This window comes from Eleutherodactylus coqui, chromosome 6, assembly GCF_035609145.1.
Source record: "Eleutherodactylus coqui strain aEleCoq1 chromosome 6, aEleCoq1.hap1, whole genome shotgun sequence".
NCBI classification, from domain to species: domain Eukaryota; kingdom Metazoa; phylum Chordata; class Amphibia; order Anura; family Eleutherodactylidae; genus Eleutherodactylus; species Eleutherodactylus coqui.
In genome coordinates, this window is record NC_089842.1 from 114,411,824 (window position 1) to 114,437,106 (window position 25,283).

The following is a 25,283-nucleotide window of genomic DNA, read 5'->3' on the forward strand; positions in this document are numbered from 1 at the left end:
CTCCACGTCCTCGCCCCCGTCCATGTCCTCTAGGCCTACCCCTCAGCGTGGTGTATTACGAGTAGAGCAGAAACAGAACGCTGTAATTAAATGTGCCGCTTATTGGCCTGTGGTTGGAGGCTGACTTCGCTTACGGAACGCACAGCAGAGCCAGGAAACAATTATGCGCAAGCCTGTAGTCAGGCCTAGGTGCGTATAACTGAGCTACTGGAATTCACAGGGCAGAACCGGTCAAGTGGCCAAAGGCCAGTGGTAGGCCTTAAGTATTTTGCTTCAATTTTTTAAAATGGTGAGGTGAAAAACCAGACAGACACCGTATGCAGCGTATATATGTATACTCTTTCACTCTGGCGGGATGACGGCAATCATGTAACGGACACAGCAGAGCCAGGAAACAATTATGCGCAAGCCTGTAGTCAGACCTAAGTGCGTATGACTGAGGTACTGGAATTCACAGCGAAGAACCAGTCAAGTGGCCAAAGGCCAGTGGTAGGCCTTAAGTATTTTGCTTCAATTTTTTAAAATGGTGAGGTGAAAAACCAGACAGACATCGTATGCAGAGTATATATGTATACTCTTTCCCTCTGGTGGGATGACGGCGATCATGTAACGAACACAGCAGAGCCAGGAAACAATCATGCGCAAGCCTGCTGTAACGCTTAGCTGGGTAATAATGAGCGACTACTACCCCCAGCAGACACGCAGTAAACTGTAGACGGTCACAGGCTTAGCTGGGTAATAATGAGCGACTACTACCCCCAACACACACGCAGTAAACTGAAGACGGTCACAGGCAGCCCAAATATAGTATTTTTTTCCAATTTTTGGAAAAAAAGCCCACTGCCTATATAGCCTGTATATGGATTTCCCTGTTGGAGGATGACTGTGGTTATTGAAAGCACAGTGCAGCCAGAAAAAATGATGCGCAAGGCTGCAGTAACACCTAGCTGGGTAATAGTGAGCGACTACTACCCCCAGCAGACACGCAGTAAACTGAACACGGTCACAGGCAGCCCAAAGATTTTTTTTCCAATTTTTTTGAAAAAGCCCACTGCCTATATAGCCAGTATATCTATTTTCCTGTACCACTGTCCCTGCCTCACCAGTACTGCCCCTATACTCAGTAAAATGACTGCAGACTGAGGACGCTATGGTCCGCACGCCCGATATACAAAAAAAAAAAAATGTGCAAAACTGCTAAAAGCAGCCTCAACAGTACTGCACACGGTCAGATGTGGCCCTAAGAAGGACCGTTGGGGTTCTTGAAGACGAAGATAACAGCCTATCACTCTCCCTATAGCAGCTACAGCAGGACGGCACTTTCCCTAATGTCTCTCAGCGTGCATCTGTGGCGAGCCGCGGCCGACCCCAGTTTATATACTCGGGTGTCACCTGATCTCCCCAGCCACTCACTGCAGGGGGGTGGGATAGGGCTGGAACTTCACAGGAGGAAGTTGTAATGCCTTCCCAGTGTTTCTATTGGCCAGAAAACGGCGCAAACTTTTCTGGGAAGAAAATAGAAGTGACTCGAACACCGCGTGGTGCTCGTCTCGAGTAACGAGGATCTCTAGTACCCTAATGCTCGAACGAGTACGCTCGCTCATCTCTAATTAATACTTTTGAAACTTTGAAAAATTGTAAGCAGAGCCTTTTGGGCCGCAGAAAAATTGTCAGCTCAGCGTGATGACATGTTGTTTCAGGAGGAGGAGTAGTAGGAGGAGGACTAATATCCGAGAGTGATTGACAACGCTAATTCCCCCTTTTTTTTCCGGTGATAGAGAATGCTTATTTATCCGGTTGCAGCAAAAAGAGTCTTTAGGTACCGCTGCTTTCCGCCGGTGAAAAAGAGAAGTCTGGGGAAATCCAGGCTTTGTTCATCTTTATGAGTGTAAGCATGTCGGCACTGGCAGTTGCGATTCCCACAACTGCACTAAACACGCTCTCTGACAAGACGCTAGCGTCAGGGCAAGCCAGCACCTCCAGGGCGTACGGCGCACGTTCGTGCCACGTATCCAGCTTTGACACTCAATAGTTGTATGGAGCAGGGGCATCACGGAGGACGTTGGTACGATCGGCTATGTTTTCCCTCACCATCTTTTTACAGTGCTCCCTCCGACTTAGCCTTGACTGGGGAGTGGTGACACAGTCTTGCTGGGAAGCCATAAAGCTGGCAAAGGCCTTGGAGAGTGTTCCCCTGCCTGCGCTGTACAAGCTGCCTGATCTCCGCGTCTCCCCTGCTACTTGGCTCTCAGAACTGCGCCTTCTGCCACTAGCGCTGTCTGATGGAAAGTTTAGCATCACTTTTTCCACCAGGGCCCTGTGGTATTGCATCACTCCACAGTCCATACAGGCTGAACAGATGAGGGGCAAGCAGCATGGGTACCCTCTACAGTGTGCCCAGCTGTCTCTTTCCCCTTCTCCGGCTCCTCCTCCTGCTTCTCCCCCTCCTCCTCCTTCTCCCCGTCCTCCTTCTCCTCCAAAACGCGCTGAGATATAGACATGAGGGTGGTCTGTCTATCAAGCGAAATACTGTCATCCCCCGTCTCCTGTTCCTACCTCAAGGCGTCGGCCTTTATGCCTTATCAGCAGGCATAGCAGCGGGATGGTAACGTTAATGATTGCAGCGTCGCCGCTCACCATTTGGGTAGACTCCTCAAAGTTTCCGAGGACCTGGCAGATTTCTGCCATCCAGGCCCACTCCTCAGTAAAGAATTGGGGAGGCTAACTACCACTACGCCGCCCATGTTGGAATTGTTATTCCACTATTGCTTTTCACTGCTCATAGAGCCTGGCCAACATGTGCAGCGCAGAATTCCACTGTGTGGGCACGTCGCACAGCAGTCGGTGCTCTGACAGATTAAACCGATGTTGCAGGGTCCTCAGGGTGGTAGCGTCCGTGGCGGACCTGCGGAAATGTGTGCAGACGCAGCGCACCTTGCCGAGCAGGTCTGACAAGTGCGTGTAGTTTTTCAGAAACCACTGAGTAGTTTCAGCACAGCCTGCTAACGCTTGCCCACCGTTATGCTGCCGCACTGCGCCACACCGACTGCTGGCGACGTACTGCTCACACTTTTTAATTGAGAGGTAGAGGTTGTGTAGAAGGAGGAGGAGGGGGAGGGTTTAGAGGAGGTGGCATAGACCGCCGCAGTTACCAGCATCGAGGTAGGACCCGCTATTCTGGGTGTGGGTAGGACGTGAGCGGTCCAGGCTCTGACTCGGTCCCAGCCTCCACCAAGTTCACCCAATGTGCCGTCAGGGAGATATAGTGGGCCTGCCCACCAGTATTTGTCCACGTGTCTGTGGTTAAGTGGACCTTTCCAGTAACCGCGTTGATGAGGGCACGATTTATGTTGCGGAAGACGTGCTGGTGTAGGGCTGGGATGGCACATCGGGAAAAATAGTGGTGACTGGGGACCGAGTAGCGCGGGACCGCCACCGCCATCATGTTTTTGAAATCCTCCGTTTCCAGAAGCCTGTATGGCAGCATCTCTAGGCTGATTAATTTGGCAATGTGCACGTTTAAAACTTGTGCGTGCGGGTGCTTTCGCTCTAACACTTGTGCTAGCGACAGCTGAACGCTGCACTGAGAGACATTGCTGGATGGGGTCAATGACAGTGGAGGTGAGGGTGTGGGTGCAGGCTGGGAGGCGCTCGTGCCTGTGTCCTGAGAGGGGGGTTGGATGTGAGAGGCAGGTTGTCGCACAGGGGAAGAGGCAGTGGTGTGATCCGGAGGCGGAGGCGGTGAACGGCCTTCGTCCCACTTTGTGGTGTGCTTGGCCATCATATGCCTGCGCATGCTGGGGGTGGTAAAGCTGGTAGTGGTGGCTCCCCAGATGATTTTGGTGCGACACAGGTTGCACACCACTGCTCATTGGTTGTCCGCGCTCTCACTGAAAAACACCTTTGAACACCTAGCCCTCTGCACGGTGGCTTGACGCGAGGGTGTGCTTTGGGCAACAGTTGGGGGATTCTTCGCTCTGGCCCTACCTCTACCCCTGGCCACCCCACTGCCTCTTCCAACCTGTCCTGCTGCTGCACTTGCCCCCCCCCCCCTCTAAAGCCCTGTTTTCAGTAGGCTTAGCAAACCAGGTGGGGTCAGTCACCTCATCGTCCAGCTGCTCTTCCTCTGAATCCTCTGTGCGCTCCTCCCTCGGACTTACTGCCCTTACTACTACCTCACTGATAGACAACTGTGTCTCATCATCATCATCCTCCTCACCCACTGAAAGCTCTTGAGACAGTTGCCGGAAGTCCCAAGCCTCATCACCCGACCCTGGGAACTTTCCAAAGGTTGGGCATCGGTCACGACAAACTCCTCAGATGAGAGAGGGACCATTTTTCCCCACTCATGGCAGGGACCCGAGAACAATTTCTGGGAGTCTGCCTGCTTATTGGAATATGTCATTTTCATGGAGTGAGGAGGCTGGGAGGAAGGAGGAGCAGCAGCTAGAGGATTCGGAGTTGCAGTCCATAAGCCAGGAGTAGTGGACTGCATAGAAGACTGGGTGGCCGATACATTGCTGGATGCATTTTCTGCCATCCACGACAGGACCTGCTCACACTGTTCTGTTTGTAATAAAGGTCTACCACGTGGACCCATAAATTTTGATATGAAGCTGGGGACCCCAGAAACTTGCCTCTCTCCTAATCCCGCAGCAGCTGGCTGTGATTCACCTGGACCAGGAACTCGGCCTGTGCCCACACCCTCACTTGGACATCCGCGTCCACGTGCCCATGCCTTACCGCTACTCCTTATCATGGCGGATTACGAATAGAGCAGGGGCCAAATAAATTACCCCACTGTACAGCACTGATAACTGGGCCTTAATTCACCGCACACAGAGACTTGTAGATAGCGGAGGCTGTACGCTGTGACTAGGAAAAAAGTAACCCGCTGTCTTGCCCTGATACCTATGTGTAATTTACTGCTCGCAGAGACTTGTAGATTATAGAGGCTGTGTGGAGTGGGAGAAGACTGTAAAGCCAGTGGATAGTGCTGGTAACTGCGGCGATCTCAACCCCACCAAACAGGAATGGTATTGTGAGACGCTCTGCACAGCGGCTGAGCTGAAATTCTTTGCAGTGACCCCAGTAATATTACAGTACTGTTTAGCGGTGAGACCGGTGTTTAATTCACTGCAGACAGAGAACAGTATAAATAAGTATGGAATTATTTGCATCCACTTTCACGCTGAGAGCGGTATTTTATCGCAAACTCCAGCCAGAAAAAAAAAATTACAGAAGGCTGCAAACAAGCCTAGCTGCGCAGTAGTATAATGGAAGCACTACAACTCCCAGCAGCCACCCAGTAAAATGCACACAGTGAGATGTAGCCCTAAGAAGGAGCTTTTGTTTTTTTGGACAGAGGACAGAGGCTATATAGTGTATATCACTTTCACCTGTAGAAGTGGCTCTGGCCCTACACTGTGCGTCAAATTCACTGCAGACACAGACCGGTATAAATAAGTATGGAATTATTTGCGTACACTTCCACGCTGAAAGCGGTATTTTAAGGCAAAACTCCAGCCAGAAAAAAAAATTACAGAAGGCCGCAAACAGGCCTAGCTGCGCAGTAGTATAATGGAAGCACTACAACTCCCAGCAGCCATCCATCAAAATGCACACTGTCAGATGTAGCCCTAAAAAGGACCGTTGGGGTTCTTGAAGACAGGATCCTACACTAAGACTTTCCCTATCTCAGCAGCACTTTCCCTATACTCTGTATAATAGACTGCAGACTGAGAACGCTATAGCTGTAATAGCCTGCACAGCCTGAGATGAAAAAAAAAAAATTGTGCAAAACTCCCCACCAAGCCACAACAGTAATGCACACGGTCAGATGTGGCCCTAAGAAGGACCGTTGGGGTTCTTCAGGACAGGATCCTACACTAACACTTTCCCTATAGCAGCAGCAGCACTTTCCCTATACTCTCCCAGTGTGTGTCTGAGGTGAGCCGCGGGCGGGACTGCTTTAAGTACTCGGCGGTCACTTGATCTCGCCAGCCACTCACTGCAGGGGCGTGGGATAGGGCTGGCACGTCACAGCAGGAGGTGGTAATGCCTTCCCTGCATGTCTATTGGCTAGAAAATGGCGCTAAACATGCGGGGAAGGAAATGGAATTGACTCGAGTACAGCGTGGTGCTTGTCTCAAGTAACAAGCTTCTCGAGCACCCTAATGCTCGAACGAGCATCAAGCTTGGACGAGCGTGCTCGCTCATCTCTAACAGCAACGTTTTAACCCTATACAGGGTCTTTGTCAAGTTAGTTTCGTTATGCTGCTCATTACTCTCCACACAAGGCAGATATGTCATAATAGTCTGCTCTATAAACAACACAACCTATACACTAGCCTCAATCTATGGTACAAATAAGAAGCCAAGGAGCTTAATTATTCATAACATTCTATGCATTCTATCCAAAATTAAACAAGGTAAACTTCTTATTTGAATTGATTTTAATGCATTGTTTCAGATATTAATATGGACACAATATTTTACTCATATAGACTTGCTTAGTCTTTAGGTGATCTAAGGTGTAAAGAGGATCTATTTGATATAATCTATATATATAAAATTGAATGTATGTCTGTATGCGTGCGTGCGTGCGTGTCTGTTTGTCCTTTATGCGCTACTACACCATTCATCCGATCGCCATAAAACTTTGGGAAGTTGTTGAGTACACTCCTGGGAAGATTATAGGCATAGTACAAATATCCTACGATAAATGGCGCGCGAGCGTCGTCGAAAGTTACGCCCCCCCCCACGTAGATCGAATAAGTAAGCCACCTGCTATTGTGATGTCATCACTGATGTCATCAACATCGGACGCCCTTGAACATGCCCCAACATGTTCTATAAAGCTGCATTGTGATGTCATTAAGGCTGTATTATGACACGTACAGCTTGGAACCACTAGAGCACGCCAGCCAATTACCATTGGAGTTGGAAGTGGGTAAACAAGTACTAGGATATCTTCCTAAGAAGCCACAGCAGCCGGATAAATTGTATGTTCCACCCAACGGCTATTTTATTCAGCCCGCAAGGGGGAAGCAGCGGCCTACAAAATCTCATTCAGGTAGGTAGGTTCAGTTCTTGGAGGTTGGGGAATGCTTATGGGCAAGGCCTTATGTCTCATCCCAACTCGATTATTCAATTCTAAGCGCAAAAGAATTAGCGTCCAAATTTTATGTACGGAATTTAATTCTCTCACTTCCCAATGTCATAGAAACTTGAAATTTGGCTCGAGCATTGATTATGTCATAAATAGGAAAAGTTAATGGGTCCCAACTCGATTATTCAATTCAAAGCGCCAAAGAATTAGCGTTCAAATTTTACGTATGGAATCTAATTCTCTCATTTCCTGATGTCATAGATAGATAGATAGATAGATAGATAGATAGATAGATAGATAGATAGATAGATAGACTGTATGCAATGACACGTACAGCTTGGAACCATAAATACTAGAGCACGCCAGCCATTTACAGTCAGTCTCCATTGGAGTTGGAAGTGGGCAAACATGTACTAGGCTATCTTCCCAAGAAGCCACAGCAGCCGGATAAATTGGATGTTCCACACAACGGCTATTTTATTCAGCCTGCAAGGGGGAAGCAGCGGCCTACAAAACCTCAGTGGTCGCTGCTGCCGTCATCTAGATATATAAAAACGAATGTATGTATGTGTGTCTGTCTTCGCAGCAACGCGCGACGGGTACGCTAGTATATATATAAAATTGAATGTATGCGTGTGTCTGTCTGTGTGTGTGTCTGTTTGTCCTTTATGCGCTACTACACCATTCATCCGATCGCCATGAAACTTTAGGAAGTTGTTGAGTACACTCCTGGGAAGATTATAGGCATAGTACAACTATCCTACGATAAATGGCGCGCGTGCGAGCATCGTCGACAGTTACGCCCCCCCCCCACGTAGATCGTTCGATTTCCATCCTGCCACTAATTCTCTCACTTCACGATGTCATAGAAACATGAAATTTGGCACGAGCATTGATTATGTTATAAATAGGAAAAGCTAATGGGTCCCAACTCGATTATTCAATTCTATGCGCCAAAGAATTAGCATCCAAATTTTACGTATGGAATCTAATTTTCTCGCTTCCCAATGTCATAGGAACTTGAAATTTGGCACGGGCATTGAATATGTCATAAATAGGAAACGCTAATCGGTCCCAACTCGATTATTCAATTCTATGTGCCAAAGAATTAGCGTCCAAATTTTACGTACGGAATCGAATTCTCTCGCTTCCCGATGTAATAGAAACGTGAAATTTGGCAGGAGCATTGATTATGTCATAAATAGGAAAAGCTAATGGGTCCCAACTCCATTATTCAATTCTATGCGCCAAAGAATTAGCGTCCAAATTTTACGTACGGAATGTAATTTTCTCACTTTCCGGTGTCATAGAAACGTGAAATTTGGCACGAGCATTGATTATGTCATAAATAGGAAAAGTTAATGGGTCCCAACTCGATTATTCAATTCTATGCGCAAAAGAATTAGCGTCCAAATTTTGCGTAAGGAATGTAATTTTCTCACATAGAAACTTGAAATTTGGCACGGGCATTGAATATGTCACAAATAGGAAAAGCTAATGGGTCCCAACTCGATTATTCAATTCTATGCGCAAAAGAATTAGCGTCCAAATTTTACGTATGGAATCTAATTTTCTCGCTTCCCAATGTCATAGGAACTTGAAATTTGGCACGGGCATTGAATATGTCATAAATAGGAAACGCTAATCGGTCCCAACTCGATTATTCAATTCTATGCGCCAAAGAATTAGCATCCAAATTTTACGTATGGAATCTAATTTTCTCGCTTCCCAATGTCATAGAAACTCGAAATTTGGCACGAGCATTGAATATGTCATAAATAGGAAAAGCTAATCGGTCCCAACTCGATTATTCAATTCTATGTGCAAAAGAATTAGCGTCCAAATTTTGCGTACGGAATCGAATTCTCTCGCTTCCCAATGTAATAGAAACTTGAAATTTGGCAGGAGCATTGATTATGTCAAAAATAGGAAATGTTAATGGGTCCCAACTCGATTATTCAATTTTAAGCGCAAAAGAATTAGAGTCCAAATTTTACGTACGGAATTGAATTTTCTCGCTTCCTGATGTAATAGAAACTTGAAATTTGGCATGAGCATTGATTATGTCATAAATAGGAAAAGTTAATGGGAAGTTGTTGAGAACACTCCTGGGAAGATTACTGGCATAGTACATCTATCCTACGATAGGTGGGGTGCGTGTGAGTGTCGTCAACAGTTATGCCCCCCAGACAAAGATCGTTTGATTTCCATCTCAAGCACAAAAGCAAAAGGCATTACGAGCAACGGAATGAGTGTTCAACTACAAAATGATGCATCCACCGAACGTATCACAAGACAATTCCTGGATATTGAGAATGCTGAGGTAAAATAAAAGCTGTGCTGTGATTGGTTGTTATATATTATACTGCTGAGGTAACATGAAAGCTGTGCTGTGATTGGTTGTTATATATTATACTGAGGTAAAATAAAAGCTGTGCTGTGATTGGTTGCTATATATTATACCTCTGAGGTAAAATGAATGCTGCACTGTGATTCGTTGCTATTTTTTATATTGCTGAGGCAGAATAAAAGTTGCGCTGTGATTGGTTGTTATTTCTCTTACTGCTGACGTAACATGAAAGCTGCACTATGATTGGTTGTTATATTTTATACTGCTAAGGTAACATATAAGCTGAGCTGTGATTGGGTGTTATATATTATAAAGCTGAGGTAACATGAAAGCTGCGCTGTGATTGGTTGTTATATATTATACCACTGAGGTAACCTAAAAAAGCTGCGCTGTGATTGGTTGTTATCTAGATATATAAAAACGAATGTATGTCTGTCTGTCTGTCTTCGCAGCAACGCGCGACGGGTAAGCTAGTACATAATAAGAGTAATATATAGCTCTGAGAAGGACTAGTCCTCCTATTCACATGTTCATAATAACCTTTCATGAATCAACATGTCTATAATTAATGATTTGAGACAAATGATTTAGTGATTGAGACAATCACTTGGTCTGACCCTGCTGTGTTCTCTCTGATCATAGTGTGACAATATAATGTAATGCCAACATATCTTAGGCACAGTAATGACTTTTTGCTATCTCAGCAGTACACAAAAATACCCTATAGAGATGAGCGAGCACCAAAATGCTCGGGTGCTCGTTGCTCGAGTCGAACTTTCTGTGATGCTCGAGAGTTCGTTTCGAGTAACGAACCCCATTGAAGTCAATGGGTGACTCGAGCATTTTTGTATATGACCGATGCTCCGCTTAGGTTTTCACTTGTGAAAATATGGAAAACCTACGAAAGTGATGGAAACGCCACAAAAACGGATAGAGCAGGGGAGGGGAAGCCTGCTGGGCTGCATCTCAGGCTCCCAGGTCTCACTATTAAGCCACAACAGCGGCAAAAGTGTGCCCCCCTCCCCTAACAATTTTTACTTTGGACAAACCCTCATTAGCAAGGCACACCTTAGCTAAGCACCACACTACCTCCACCCAAGCACAATCACTGCCTGCGGGTCACACCGCTGCCTATTCTCTACTGGGTTGCAATGCTGCCCAACCCCCCTGCACGACCCAGCGTCCACACAAAAATGTCCCTGCGCAGCCTTCAGCTGCCCTCATGCCACACGCTCGCTTCATAGCCACACCACCCTCATATCTATTTCCAAGTGCGTCTGCCATGAGGAGGAACCGGAGGCACACACTGCAGAGGGTTGGCAGGGCCAGGTAGTGACCGTCTGTAAAAGGGGGGGGGGGGGCGACAGCCCACAATGCAGTTGAGAATCAATGAGAAATTGACGTTCTATCTTCATTCCATTAAAGTGCCAACCTCCGTCAGGAGCTGCAAACGTGGGCATGAGTTACATAGCTATGGGGAATCCCTATGCCCACATAGTATTCATTCTGTCTAGGTGTCGGATAGTTCAATCGGCACCGCAAGGGGAAAGCCATCTGCACTCTGCCCCCTACCCAAGTCAGTCAGTGTCTTTGTGCCAGACAGGTCAAACACCGCGATGGGAAGTCTGTGTGCACCCACAGCATAGGCGAGCAGAAAGAACCAAAAGAAAGTAATGAACATGAAGAAATTCCAGTGCCGAAAATGGCAGACTTACACAGCGCCGAGGTCATAGGCCTTGACCAACAGCTTCAGCAATCGTAGGCATGAAGCAGACTTCAAAGCTAGTTCATCTGCGATGGGCTCATTAAATCAGTTACGTTTGCTTTCACCGCTCCAATGACTGGATTAGCCAGGAAAAAGTTCCACATGCCCAACCTGGCGTACTTGCAGTTCACCCGGGACCTAGGCCTCAGCCAACAGCTTCAGCAATCGTAGGCATGAAGCGGACTTTGATGCTAGTTAATCTGCGACGGGCTCATGAAATCAGTTACGTTTTCTTTCACCGCTCCAATGACTGGATTAGCCAGGAAAAAGTTCCACATGCCCAACCTGGCATACTTGCAGTTCACCCGGGACCTAGGCCTCAGCCAACAGCTTCAGCAATCGTATGCATGAAGCGGACTTCGATGCTAGGTCATCTGCGACGGGCTCATGAAATCAGTTACGTTTTCTTTCACCGCTCCAATGACTGGATTAGCCAGGAAAAAGTTCCACAGGCCCAACCTAGTGTACTTGCAGTTCCCCTGGGACCTAGGCCTCGGCCAACAACTTCAGCAATCGTAGGCATGAAGCGGACTTTGATGCTAGTTCATCTGCGACGGGCTCATGAAATCAGTTACGTTTTCTTTCACCGCTCCAATGACTGGATTAGCCAGGAAAAAGTTCCACATGCCCAACCTGGCGTACTTGCAGTTCACCCGGGACCTAGGCCTCGGCCAACAGCTTCAGCAATCGTAGGCATGAAGCGGACTTCGATGCTAGGTCATCTGCGACGGGCTCATTAAATAAGTTACGTTTTCTTTCACCGCTCCAATGACTGGATTAGCCAGGAAAAAGTTCCACAGGCCCAACCAGGCATACTTGCAGTTCACCCGGGACCTAGGCCTCGGCCAACAGCTTCAGCAATCGTAGGCATGAAGCGGACTTCGATGCTAGTTCATCTGCGACAGGCTCATTAAATCAGTTACGTTTTCTTTCACCGCTCAAATGACTGAAATAGCCAGGAAAAAGTTCCACAGGCCCAACCTGGCGCAGTTGCAGTTCCCCCGGGACCTAGGCCTCGGCCAACAGCTTCAGTAATCGTAGGCATGAAGCGGAATTCGATGCTAGTTCATCTGCGACGGGCTCATTAAATCAGTTACGTTTGCTTTCACCGCTCCAATGACTGGATTAGCCAGGAAAAAGTTCCACAAGCACAACCTGGCGTACTTGCAGTTCCCCCGGGACCTAGGCTTTGGCCAATAGCTTCAGCAATCGTAGGCATGAAGTGGACTTCGATGCTAGTTCATCTGTGACAGGCTCATTAAATCAGTTACGTTTTCTTGCACCGCTCAAATGACTGGAATAGCCAGGAAAAAGTTCCACAGGCCCAACCTGGCGCAGTTGCAGTTCCCCCAGGACCTAGGCCTTGGCCAACAGCTTCAGCAATCATAGGCAGGAAGGGGACCTCGATGCTAGCACAGCATTGAACATCTCATTAATGCAGTAACGCTCCTCTTCTTTTGCCCAAACCAGTGTATCAGACAACCGTGGTAACATGACAGCAAATACATGATGCCCAGTGCTGATCCCCTGACCCCAAGCAGAAGGAGGAGGTGGGCTTACAAGGCCAAGAAACCATGACCAGGACCCGCTGTAGCCTGTGTGGAAAGTATGTGAGCCGTCCCTTGGTCAGGCTCGGTCCCAGCAAACACACTGTGTGACCCAAGGTGCCGCAAGTTACAAAGCAATGGGCAATCCGGGTTCCCTCAGACTATTCATTCTGTGTTGGTGTCAGATAGCTCAATCGACACCGCAAGGGGAAAGCCATCTGCACTCTGCACCCTACCTAAGTCAGTCAGTGACTTTGTGCCCGACAGGAAAAACATCGTAATGGGAAGTCTTTGTGCACCCACAGCATAGGAGAGCAGAAGGAACCCCAAAAAAGTAATAAACATGAAGAAATTACAGTGCCCAAACATGGCCGACTTTCATTCCGCCGAGGACATAGGCCACTGCACACACCCTCAGCAAACGCGGGCATAGAGCAGACTCCGATGCTAGTACAGCTGTGAACGTCTCATTAAGCCAGTAACGCTCCTCTTCAGTGGCGCAAACGAGTTTCACAGATAACTCTGGTAACATGGGAGAAAATACATATTGGCCTCGGCCCACAATTCATGCCCTAGTCAGTGAGTGTTTTTGGGCCTAATAGGTAAAACACCGCGATGGGAAGTCTGTGTGCACCCATAGTAAAAGCAGACCCCTGTAACACTCCAGTAGAAAAGGTAAAAGCACACCCCAGTAACATTTCGGTTGCAGTAGTATAGGCAGACTCCAGTAACATTTCGGTTGCAGTAGTATAGGCAGAGCCCAGTACCATTTCTTTAGTAGAAGTATAGGCAGACCCCTGTAACATTTAAGTGGCAGCAGTATTGGCAGACCCCTGTAACATTTAACTGGCAGCAGTATTGGCAGACCCCTGTAACATTCTTGTAGCAGAAGTATAGGCAGACCCCAGTAAACATTCTTGTAGCAGCATTATAGGCAGACCCCTGTAACATTTCCGTGGCAGAAGTATAGGCAACCCCCTGTAACATTTAAGTGGCAGCAGTATAGGCAGACCCCAGTAACATTCTTGTAGCAGCAGTATAGGCAGACCCCTGTAACATTCTTGTAGCAGAAGTATAGGCAGACCCCTGTAACATTTAAGTGGCAGCATTATATGCAAACCCCAGTAACATTCTTGTAGCAGCAGTATAGGCAGACCCCTATAACATTTACATGGCAGCAGTATAGGCAGACCCCTGTAACAATCTTGTAGCAGAAGTATAGGCAGACCCCTGTAACATTTAAGTGGCAGCAGTATAGGCAGACCCCTGTAATTTTCTTGTAGCAGAAGTATAGGCAGGCAGACCCCAGCAAAATTTCTGTAGTAATAGTATAGGCCAACCTCTGAAACATTAGAATACCATGAGCGTAGGAGAAGGCCGGAAAAACTAGTTGGATAACAGTGTAGGCGTGGGCCCAAAAAATAAGTGTACTAAGAGTACACGTGTACCTCTGAAAAATTTATCAACCGAGAGGGCAGGTGAAAATGTTAAATATTTTTTAAAAGATACAGCTCACTGTTGCTTAATTTGTAACAGAGCCTGTAGGCAGGCCTGTTGAAAAAAATTGGTTCATGTTACAGTCTCAATACTTTTATAACTTTGAAAAATTGCAAAAACATTGGTAGATGAGCCTTTTGGGCAGCAGAAAAATTGTCCGTTCAGCGCAATGTCATGTTGTTTCGGGAGGAGGAGTAGCAGGAGGAGGACTAATGTCAGAGACAGATTGACAAACTAAATGCCCCGTTTTTCCGGTGAGAGAGAAGAGTGCTTTTACCTGCGGTTGCAGCGAAAGAAATCTTTAGGTTCCGCTGCTCTCCGCCGGTACACTAAACACCCTCTCTGACAAGACGCTAGCGGCAGGGCAAGCCAGCACCTCCAGGGCATACAGCGCAAGTTCGTGCCACGTGTCCAGCTTTGACACCCAATAGTTGTATGGAGCAGAGGCATCACAGAGGACGTTGGTACAATCGGCTACGTACTCCCTCACCATCTTTTTACAGTGCTCCCTCCGACTCAGCCTTGACAGGGGAGTGGTGACGCAGTCTTGCTGGGGAGCCATAAAGCTGGCAAAGGCCTTGGAGAGTGTTCCCCCTGCTGCGATGAACATGCTGCCTCATCTCCGCTTCTCCCCTGCTACTTGGCCCTCGGAACTGCACCTTCTGCCGCTAGCGCTGTCAGATGGGAATTTTAGCATCACTTTGTCCACCAGGGCCCTGTGGTATTGCATCACTCTCGTACCCCTTTCCTGTTCTGGAATGAGAGTGGAAAGGTTCTCTTTGTACCGTGGGTCAAGAAAGGTGTACACCCAGTAATCCGTGTTGGCCAGAATTTGTCTAACGCGAGCGTCACGAGAAAGGCAGCCTAACATGAAGTCAACCACGTGTGCCAGGGTGCCAGTACGCAAGACATGGCTGTCCTCACTAAGAAGATGACTTTCAGGCTCCTCCTCCTCCTCCACAGGCCATACATGCTGAACAGATGAGAGGCAAGCAGCATGGGAACCCTCTGCAGGGTGCCCAGCTGTCTCTTCCCCCTCCTCCTCCTCCTGCTCCTCCCCCTCCTCCTCCTCCAAAACACGCTGAGATATAGACATTAGGGTGGTCTGGTTATCAAGCGACATACTGTCATCCCCCGTCTCCTGTTCCAACCGCAAAGCGTCGGCCTTTATGCCTTGCAGCGAACTGCTCAGCACGTATAGCAGCGGGATGGTTACGCTAATGATTGCAGCATCGCCGCTCACTATCTGGGTAGACTCCTCAAAGTTTCCGAGGACCTGGCAGATATCTGCCATCCAGACCCACTCATCGGTAAAGAATTGGGGAGGCTGACTACCACTACGCCGCCCATGTTGGAATTGGTATTCCACTATTGCTCTACGCTGCTCATAGAGCCTGGCCAACATGTGCAGCGTAGTATTCCACTGTGTGGGCACGCCGCACAGAAGTCGGTGCTCTGGCAGATTAAACCAATGTTGCAGGGTCCTCAGGGTGGCAGCGGCCGTGTTGGACTTGCGGAAATGTGCGCAGATGCGGCGCACTTTGCCGAGCAGGTCAGACAAGTGCGGGTAGTTTTTCAGAAACTGCTGAACCACCAGATTGAAGACGTGGGTTAGGCATGGCACGTGTGTGAGGCTGCCGTGCTGCAGAGCCGCCACCAGGTTACGGCCATTGCCACACACGACCATGCCAAGTTGGAGGCTCAACGGCGAAAGCCAGAGGTCGGTCTGCTCTGTCAGACCATGCAACAGCTTGGGGGCCATGTGCCTCTTGTCACATAGGCTGAGTAGTTTCAGCACAGCCTGCTAACGCTTGCCCACCACTGTGCTGCCGCACCGCGCCACACCGACTGCTGGCGGCGTGCTGCTCACATTTCTTAATTGAGAGGTAGAGATTGCGTAGGATGAGGAGGAGGGGGAGGGTTTAGAGGAGGGGGCATAGACCGCCGCAGATACCAGAACTGAGGAAGGACATGCTATTCTGGGTGTGGGTAGGACATGTGCGGTCCCAGGCTCTGACTCGGTCCCAGCCTCCACCAAATTCACCCAATGTGCCGTCAGGGAGATATAGTTGCTCTGCCCGCCAGTACTTGTCCACGTGTCTGTGGTTAAGTGGACCTTTCCAGTAACCGTGTTGCTGAGGGCATGATTGATGTTGCGGGAGACGTGCTGGTGTAGGGCTGGGGCGGCACATCGGGAAAAATAGTGGTGACTGGGGACCAAGTAGCGTGGGACCGCAGCCATCATGTTTTTGAAAGCCTCCGTTTCCACAAGCCTGTATGGCAGCATCTTCAGGCTGATCGATTTGGCAATGTGCACGATTAAAGCTTGAGCGTGCGGGTGCGTGGCAGCGTATTTGCGCTTTCGCTCCAATGCTTGTGCTAGCGCCAGCTGGACTCTGCGCTGCGAGACATTGCTGGATGGGGTCGAGGACAGCGAAGGTGAGGGTGTGGGTGCAGGCCGGGAGGCGCTCGTGCCTGTGTCCTGAGATGGGGGTTGGATGTGAGTGGCAGGTTGGGGCACAGGGGGAGAGGCAGTGGTGCGACCCGGAGGCGGTGAACGGCCTTCGTACCACCTTGTGGGGTGCTTGGCCATCATATGCCTGCGCATGCTGGTGGTAGTAAGGCTGGTAGTGGTGGCTCTCCGGCTGATCTTGGCGTGTCACAGGTTGCACACCACTGTTCGCCGGTCGTCCGCGCTCTCACTGAAAACATCCACACCTTTGAACACCTAGCCCTCTGCACGGTGGCTTGGCGCAAGAGGGTGCTTTGGGAAACAGTTAGGGGAATTCTTCACTCTTGCACTGCCTCTACCCCTAGCCACCCCACTGCCTCTTCCAAACTGTCCTGCTCCTGCACTTGCCTTCCCCTCTGAAGACCTGTCCTCAGTTGACTTAGGTCAACCAGGTGGGGTCAGTCACTTCATCGTCCAGCGTCTCCTCCTCCGAATCCTCTGTGCGTTCCTCCCTCGGACTTACTGCCCTTACTATTACCTCACTGATAGACAACTGTTTCTCATCATCATCGTCTTCCTTACCCACTGAAAGCTATTGAGACAGTTGCCGGAAGTCCCCAGCCTCATCACCCGGACCCCGGGAACTTTCCAAAAATTGGACATCAGTCACGACAAACTCCTCAGGTGAGAGAGGAACAATTTTTTACCAATCAAGGCAGGGGCCCGAGAACAGTTTCTGGGAGTCTGCCTGCTCATCAGAATGTGTCATTTTCATGGAGTGAGGAGGCTGGGAGGAAGGAGGAGCAGCAGCGAGAGGATTCAGAGTTGCAGTAGTGGACGGCATAGAAGACTGGGTGGTCGATACGTTGCTGGATGTATTTTCTGCCATCCACGAAAGGACCTGCTCACACTGCTCTGTTTGTAATAAAGGTCTACCACGTGGACTCATAAATTGTAATATGAAGCTGGGGACCCCAGAAACTTTCCTCTCTCCTAATCCCGCAGCAGCCAGCTGCGATTCACCTGGACCAGGAACTCGGCCTGTGCCCACACCCCTACTTGGACCTCCGTGTCCTCGACCGCGTCCACGTGCATGTCTTCTAGCCCTACCCCTCAGCATGGTGGATTACGAATAGAGCAGACACAGAGCGGTCTGAATAATTATGGAATTATTTGCATACAGTTGGAGGCTGACAGCGGTATTGTAATGCTAACTCCAGGCACAAACAAAGAATACAGAAGGCTGCAAACAGGCCTAGCTGTGCAATACTGATGCACTGCAACCCCCACCAGACACCCAGTAAATTTCAGACGGTCAGAGGTAGCCATAAGAAGGAGCTTTGTTTTACATTTTTTTGAAAAAGAATAGAGGCTATATAGTGTGTATATAACTTTCCCTCTATCAGTGGCTGTGGCCATACGCTGCGCGTGAAGCTCACGGCAGACACAGACTGGTGTAAACAATTATGGAATTATTGGCGTACAGTTGGAGGCTGACAGCGGTAATGTAACGCAAACTGCAGCCAGAAAAAAATTATACGGAAGGCTGCAAAAAAGTTTGGCTCTGCAATAGTGATACACTACAACTCCCACCAGACAACCTGTAAAATGCAGATGGTCAGAGGTAGCCCTAAGAAGGAGCATTGATGTTCTTGTAGACATGATCAAACACTACCACTGCCCTGTCTCAGCACCACTTTCCCTATACTCTGTATTACAAACTGCAGACTTAGAACACTATAGCTGTAATAGCCTGCACAGCCCAAGATGAAAAAAAAAAGTTTTGGTGCAAAACTGCTCCCAGCAGCCACAACAGTAATGCACATGTGCAGATGTGGCCCTAAGAAGAACCGTTGGGGTTCTTGAAGACAGGAACCTACACTACCACTTTCCCTATAGCAGCAGCACTCTCCCTGATCTCTCCCAGTGTGTGTCTGAGGCGAGCCGCGTGCGGGACAGCTTTAAGTACTCGGCGGTCACTTGATCTCACCAGCCACTCACTGCAGGGAGGTGGAATAGGTCTGGAACATCACAGGAGAAAGTTGTAATGCCTACCCTGCATGTTTATTGGCCAGAAAATGGCGCTAAACATGCAGGGAAGGAAATGGAATTGACTCGAGTACAGCATGGTGCTCGTCTCAAGTAACGAGCATCTCGAGTACCCTGATACTCGAACGAGCATCAAGCTCGGACGAGTGTACTCACTTATCTCTACTTATAAAGCGTATGTTAAGGGTTCGCTCATACAGCTAGGTCCTTATGTAAAAAAAGAAAGTGCTAGACCCTTCAGAGTTAACCAATAAAATTAAAGATCTCGAAATGCAAAAGAAGTAAACACAAATGACTTAATAGGCTTTTACAATGCAGGTAGAAACTCCAAAGCATTTTAATCCAGAACCATGAGAGGAAATGGTCCAATATTATTCATAAAATAATAAAGCTGGGTATTTGTTAGCGTTTCGCCTTAAAGCTCAATATTTTAAATATTAGGTGTAGTATCAGCTAGGTCAGAATAAAGGGAAACTAATGAATCCAATAGATATAACGAATAGCTCTAGGGACTGTTATTCGGTCTTTGGAAGATGATCCTTTTCTGTTCCCGAGCGCAACATAGCATGTCCAAAAGCTTCTACAAAATATTAATCTACCCGCTCTCTCTAAGACCCAGAGAGAAAGTTCTGACTATCCGATAAACATTTTAGAAGTGCTTGATCATATCAATGCCCTGTAAAGTCTGTATAGTTCTTTCTTCAGCTTTTTTCTCCCTTTGTGGCAGTCAGGTTGTGTAGATTATTTCTTATTACAGCACATGCCTCTTATTCCATCCTTTTTATGCCCTTTTTTTTTGTGCCCGTATTACTCACTAAAAAAAAAAAATTGTGGTGTGTCCTATCTTGGAGGGTCTTATGTGCGCATAAACATGAAAATACTGCACAGGGATAGGCGTTGCACAGCAAGTACGCTTGTCATTGCTGCGTGCTTTTGCGTGACAAATGCCTGCACAGCCCGCAGGTAAACACGGTCATGTGAGCACGACCTCATTATAGCTTTCAGTAAAAACATTTAAACCATAAATTATATATAAAGAGTGTACACCCTGCTTATCTAAAAAAGAGGTGCTAAAAGAATTAAAATGAATGTTGTGCTTGATATTTCGTAAGAGAGGATGTTTAATTCCATGAACTACGGTCTGATCCCATCACCTGACTTTTGGCCAACACTGACAGCGGGATATTCACTGGAGCCGCATCTCTGCTTCTCACTCTTTTGTGAGAAAAAAATATTATATTCAGACAACCTGTTCAAGAAAATTGTATGACTCATGCATACAGATTCATAATCATGTGCTTAGCAGCAGAAAAGTCATACCGATCCCCTCAAGGAAAGCACACACTTCAATGCTGCAGGTTACCTTTATCACAATATTGATAACACAAATAGCCAGAAGTCGTACAATACCTCATGATGTACTAGATGATCACATTAGGTCCCAACGCTATTATCAGTCCAAAGATAAGTTACGAAAAACAAAGTGTTAATAATAATTTATTAGCCAATCATTTAACAAGAAATTCACAATAAAAATAATATTCTGCAATCACACCATAGTCTACTATATGCTTCTTGGTTAACTACAAGTTGTACATATTATGAAGTGTAAGGAGCAGTAAAGGTGCACTTGAGTAATTTTTTTCTGTTTAGTTTAAATAGGTCCATAATTCTGCACTGATTCACTTCACATAATATGTATCATAATACCACCTGCTCCCCTTGAGCACTGGCCACTCTTGTTCAGCAAAGCCTGCTGCCCTTCAGTACTGGCTGCTCCCTTTCAGTACGACTCGCTCACACTGTTTAGAAGTGGTTCACTCTCCCTAGCAGCGTGCGCCCATACACTTAAGATATAAAACTTCGGGCTGTCCTCACAGGTCACTCGCTGTAACAAACTCCAATTTTAGGATTTTACGTCGGTGGTGAGGGTGTCACTAATCTAATGATACCAAATCTGTATATGAAAGATCAGACAAAGGGGTCAAAGTGTGATGCAGGAAAAAGTGTGTGTGTGTGTGTGTCTGTGTGTGTGTCTGTGTGTGTGTGTGTGTCTGTTTGGCTCTGGCAGCTTTACTCATGCAGATCTCCTGCTCTTACCTGATGGGTTGCCGGGCTGTCAACATGTGTGCCACCGAGGAGTAAGGAATCCAGAGGAGGAACGGGGGAGGAGTGTTGTCATCCTGTGCAGTGAAGGACTACTATGGAGAGAGGAGGACTGCAGCATCGCTGAGAGAGCATCCAACAGAGGAGGAGGGAGGAGCGCTGACGTTCAGTGCAGGGAAGGACTCTGCCACCTGTGCAGGGAGGAGGACTGCAGCGTCGCTGAGAGAGCCTCCGACAGAAGGGGGAGGAGCGACGGCATCCAGTGGATCAGCTGTGCTCTGGACGTTGAGTGATCGGCGGTCAGCATGGAGTAGTGCAGCCGTGCAGAACTAACAGCTAATCTCCTCATATCAACGTTGGTCCGTAACCACTTTCCCATAAACTTAAGTTTAAACTGCTCTAACAGGGGACTCACTGTACCAAAGTTCGATTTTAGGATTTTACGGCGGTGGTGAGAATGTTGCAAATCCAATGGCACCAAAATCAGCCACCAGAGGTCTCACAAAGAGTGCTGCAGGAAAAAGCCTGTAGGCTTATTTATATTTTGTATACTAGTTTATATGCCAGGCGTTGTACAGGTAAACATATAAATATATAAATATTGTCTTTGCCCCGATTAGAGAGGTGCAGAGAAACATCTACCATCTTTAACGATCATTCATTACCACCAGTCTTTTCGCGCTTCTTGAAAACCTTGGAACATGCATCGTATTAAAATCCATGAGTAAAAATAATCCACTTGCTAGTTCTACCTGTCGCAGTATTGTCAGAGGTGGCTACTTTTCCATGGACCACCCTGTTTGATGCTTCGGTTTGATAAAATTAATCTAAAATGCCGGCACGGACTGGGCTGGTTTCGTGGACAACGACTGGGCCCCCGAGTGGAGTAAGCTTTTTAGGAGCAAGTTTGCTTCGGGCCACCGGGGTATTCCTTCTAATGGTGCAACTTGCCACGCTATCATAGATTCCACACATTGGCGCTGTATGCAAAGTACAGCTCCTTCCTGTTTCTTTTTTTTATTGTGCTTTAACAGGCTAGGCCAGAAACAGAATGAAGAGAGCTGGGCTTTGTGATGTCAGTTAGAGTGCTACAAGTTGTACCATCAGAAGAAACACCCCAGCGACTCTAAATGCTTAAAAAGTGGTATGGCAGGCATCACAGAAAGGTATTGCAGTGAGTTTTACGTACCAGCAGCGGTAGGGAGGGGGAGTACCTAGGAACTCCAATTAACTTGTTGCCAAATAGGAGGGCAAATTTATAGGGGAGTACAGATGTGGAATAATTATTTTTGGGGGGTACAAAAAGGTTATAATTACTCTGTGGTGCCACTATTTGTGGGAGGCGGCAAAGAGGATATTATTCTGTTGCAGAGGGGGGGGGGGCAAAAAGGAACTTATTACTATTTGGATGCATAAAGGTGTTACTGTGGATCAGAGACGTAACTTGAAGCTTCTGGGGCCCAATGCAAAATCTGTAATGGGGCCCCCAACTTTAATGATTTAGTCATACTACTCAGCTCCTTATATGGAAGAATGAAGCCTGATGGGCTCCCTAGGGCTCTTGGGCCTGGCTGCAACCGCATCCTCTGCATTCACTATAGCAGTGGTCCCCAATCTTTTTTGCATGTAGGGGGGGCAGGGGCGGAGCTTTGGTCATATGGGGGCAGGGTTTCAGTGGCTTCAGTAGTAATGCTATTACTACTTGGACCGATATAGGGGAAACTATTACTAATAATATCCCCTATATTATAAATGAGGTCCGGGGTCTTTAATTTGGAAACAGAAATAAGGACATGGAACCAATATGTTTGCACTTTCTGCATTGAGTTAGAGCTAAGATATTTATAACTTAGAAGATGCATTGTCTTAGATTAGAAAAAAAAGTCTGCTTTTCCCACAGAATGGTGCTGGTCTTCTCCATAGGCTGTATGTGGTATTGCAGTTCAGCCCAAATAAATACTTGAATGGGCCTGAGTGCAATACCAGGTGTAGCCTGTAGACAAATGATCACTGTTTTAGGTGGAAAATTAAAAAAAAAACTGAAATCTTTTCCTTCCTAATCTTAGACAGCCATGAACCAGGCTTGATTTTAATTCAACTTTTTCACCCCTAATAAATCAGTCACTTAGACATTTAGTGTGTAGGTAATCACTATAAACATAGTCTCCCAACAAATTCAGAGGTATTTGACCCACATATACCTGTCACCAGTGGAAGTATGGAGTTAACTCTGCTGTTCATTAACTCTGGCAATGCCTCTACTAATCAAGCAAAAAGGAATGTAAAAAAATAATGTAAATCAAATACATAAATTATTTAAAATAATGCATAATAAAATGACTAAATCATAGCCTAATAATATTATATAGGGACTATATCAGCCCAAGTAGTAATAAGCCCAACCCCCACCCTCCACTGAGACCCATATGCTTACGCCCTCCTCCTTGTGGAAGCGCTGCTACTCCTCTGCTCGATACTGCTAGTGGCGCTGATCCCTGTGCTCACTGTGACATCAGTGTGCTGCGGGTTGCCTCCCCCTGCTCTCACGGAACCAAATAGAAGACATCAGGGGAGGGGGAGGAGGATCCCGGCTGCACACTGACATCACAGTATGTGCCGGGACCAGCACCGCTAGTAGCGCTGCTTAGTGAATATCGGCAGGAGAGCCGCGGCCCTTGCCAGTATTCATTACCGACGTGGGAAACAGCCAACGTTAGCGCCGCAGAGCGGCAAGAAAGCCCCAACGGCCTGGCCCTGGTCCACGGACCGGTGGTTGGGGACCCCTACCCCATAGTTACACCCCTGCTGTGGATGATTCTTATTGAGGAGCACAAAGGAGGAATTTTTTTCTTTTTGTGGGCAATGTGGGGAAACTATTACTTTGTGGGTCACTAGTACTTTGGGGGCCCTGAGAGAAACATTGAGGGTAGTATCAGGACAGGGAGAGTTCACAGAGACTATCTGTAGCTAGAATCAGTTGTCATGATGAGCTGGGCCTAGATAGAGAAGAAAACAGAAGACTGTTATAACTGGAGGTAATGGCCCTGTAATAACTATCACTGTATAGAACTGGTATATTAGAAGCATATATTGCCCGCATCCCATTGCTTTTAATGGGGCCGGCGGAAGCAGCACCGGCCCCATTGAAAGCAGTGGGCACGGATAATCCAACATCAATATTTTTTATATTATTCTTGCAAGATTTTCTTTTTTTTTCCTTTTCTATTGCTGGTACATTGACAGCAAATTTGATAATTTAATATATTTTCATATGTTTTTCATGAATTAACAAAAATGCATGCTTACAGCATTCATGCACATTATTTTTTGATTTTACAGTAGTGCTTATTAGAGATGAGCGAGCACCAAAATGCTCGGGTGCTCGTTGCTCGAGTCGAGCTTTCCGCGATGCTCGAGAGTTCGTTTCGAGTAACGAACCCCATTGAAGTCAATGGGCGACTCGATCATTTTTGTATATGACCGATGCTCCGCTAAGGTTTTCATTTGTGAAAATCTGGAAAACCTACAAAAGTGATGGAAACGACACAGAAACGGATAGGGCAGGTGAGGGGCAACATGCAGGGCTGCATCTCAGGTTCCCAGGTATCACTATTAAGCCACAAGAGCGGCAAGAGTGCCTCCCCATAACAATTTTTACTTCGGACAAACCCTCACTAGCAAGGCATACCTTAGCTAAACACCACACTACCTCCAACCAAGCACAATCACTGCCTGGGGGACACACCGCTGCCTCTTTTCCTGGGTTACATGCTGCCCAACACCCCCCCCCCCCCGCACAACCCTGCGTCCGTAGCACCCACAAAAGTGTCCCTGCGCAGCCTTCAGCTGCCCTCGTGCCACATGCTGGCTTCATAGCCACACCACCCTCATGTCTCATAAGTTTGTCTGCCATGAGGAGGAACCGGAGGCACACACTGCAGAGGGTTGGCAGGGCCAGGCAGCGACCCTCCTTGAAAGTGTGGGCGATAGCCCACAATGCTGTTGAGAATTGATAATAGATTGACATTCGATCTTCATTCCAATCCCGTGCCACCTCCGTCAGGAGCTGCAAACGTGGGCATAAAGGGGACTCAGCTGCCAGCCCAGCACTTCCACACATCTCCACAATGCAGCAATACTCGGTGTGGGAAGTATGTGAGCGGGCCCTGGGTCAGCCTCTGTCCCAGCAAACACCTTGTGTGGCCCAAGGTGCTGCGAGTGACATAGCAATGGGGAATCCATGTGTCCACACACTAGTCATTCTGTTTGGGTGTCGGAAACCTCATCGGCAACGCAAGGGGTAAACCATCTGCACCCTACCCAAGTCTGTCAATGTTTTGGGGACAGACAGGTAAAACACCTCAATGGGAAGTCTGTGTGTACCCACAGCATGGGTGGCTAGCAGG

The 25,283-nt window shown here is 47.6% G+C and overlaps 1 protein-coding gene across 1 annotated transcript in view; it reads right to left on the reverse strand.

Moving 5' to 3' along the window:
* The window catches only part of LOC136632484 (uncharacterized), an 83,398-nt gene extending 58,816 nt beyond the window's left edge, over positions 1–24,582 (reverse strand). Inside the window, exon 1 of the mRNA XM_066607412.1 lies at positions 20,872–24,582. The gene's annotated coding sequence lies outside the window, so the exon portion shown is untranslated. The remainder of the gene's footprint in view (positions 1–20,871) is intronic.
* Between the last annotated feature and the right edge of the window lie 701 nt (positions 24,583–25,283).